The sequence below is a fragment of the Pteropus alecto genome, unplaced genomic scaffold (genome assembly GCF_000325575.1).
Source record: "Pteropus alecto unplaced genomic scaffold, ASM32557v1 scaffold45, whole genome shotgun sequence".
In the NCBI taxonomy this organism is placed as follows: Eukaryota; Metazoa; Chordata; class Mammalia; order Chiroptera; family Pteropodidae; genus Pteropus; species Pteropus alecto.
This window is the reverse complement of record NW_006442491.1, coordinates 898725-900449: the sequence shown is the minus strand read 5'-3', so window position 1 is coordinate 900449 and position 1725 is coordinate 898725.

Sequence of the window (1725 nt, the reverse complement as noted above, 5' to 3'; positions counted from 1 at the left end):
GTAAGTTTGAGGAAATATGCACGTGTTCTGCAGAGCCCAGGCAATGGCCTGAGTGAATGTGTAGAAAGCCAGATAACCAGTTGGATAGTTGCAGCCACTTAATTGTGCTGATCAGGTGCTAGAAAAAGTTTCTCTGATGACAAGGGAAGGAGAGAGAGTCATAGACTGAGAATGTCTCCCTCCATTCTGCTTGTTCAGTCTGACAATGAAACACTTAACCTGAGATGGATAATTCCTAGGAAAGAATAACCACCTGTGAAATAAGCAACCCAACTAACAGTATTATCTCTCTAGCTGGTAGAGGTAGAATATGGAAGGACATTTGTGCCAATTGTTTCTGAAAATAGATGCAAAGAGAAGAGTGAAGCAATGTAAAGCTTGAGTGGAGATGGGAGCAAAGGAAGATTAGCAAGTGTGAAAAAACTGTGGCAGCTACTGTGTTCCTGACTCAGACTTTCTTCTGGAAATATACAGAATTGAGAGAGAATGGAATAAGCCCTCTGAAGCTTTTTTTGCATTAGGATGAACTATTTGCAAGTTAATTTGCTCTTTGCAGGGCTCTTAATAACCTACTCATCAACATTGGGAAGTGCGCCCATGAGTGTATGGTGAAATCTGCAAGCTCTGTGGTTCGTCTTAAGCATCCATAAGGAAGGTCAAACTAGAAGGCTAGGGGCTGAAAGGGTCAAGTTGTCCTTGTAGTCCAACCTCTTTCTAAACTTCACTCCGCTTACCCTATAACTCAAGCAATAGCAGTGTCCTAGGTAGAAGTGGGGACAGTGATATGAGCTGAGGGGCCCCAAGGAAAGGGCCAGTGAGGTGGACCCTTGCCCAGCAGCTGTGTGCCAGATGTTCCTGCTATGCAGCCTTGGGGACCCATCCATGGCAAATAACTAAAGAGAAGTGACAGCAGGAAAAAACCGTGATATCTGCGTAGGACATGTGGGGGTGGGGCCAGGAGTAAGGTCAAGGAAAGCAGCTTACAAAAGGCAGGAATGAACCGATGGGAAGAAGGTGAAGCAAAGAAAGATCTAGAAAGCTGGGATGGGAGAAAATCACACTTTTAGCTGTTTCACAGGTGTACACTCCCAGGTGTAGGAATCCAAGCAACACCATATATGGTGCGAAAGCACATGCACACACAGTTGGAGGCTCAGAGATCAAGACTCCAAGGGCATTTGCTGGTTTACTAGGAACAAGTCATCGGGCAACATGATGCACACAGGCTGTGTAAATGACACGAGGCCTGCGTTGATGCTGACAAATGTATCTCTCATGACTCAAACAGCATTCACTCTACTTGAATAAGCCAAGAGAAAATCAAACCCCACATGAGATTCTGCCTAAATTACTCAGACGAAAGAAAATAAACGACTATGTGCATAGGCAGCAGAAATCATGTGACCTCAAAATTAAATCCAATTAGCAGGCTGAAAAGATATTCCGAAGAGATATGACTCTACTGTTGAGACTGATGGACATGGACAATAGACTAGTGGTTACCAGATGGTAGGAGGGAGAGGAGAGGGAGGAAATAGATGGGGTAAAGGGGGTCAAAAATGTGGTGACAGAAAAAAATCTAACTATGGGAGGTGAATACACAGTGTAAACATATATATGCCTTACTGTTAAAGTGTACGGCTGAAACTTATTGGATTTCGTTAACCAATGCCACCATAAAAATAAATAAATAAATAAATAAATAAATAAATAAATAAATAAATA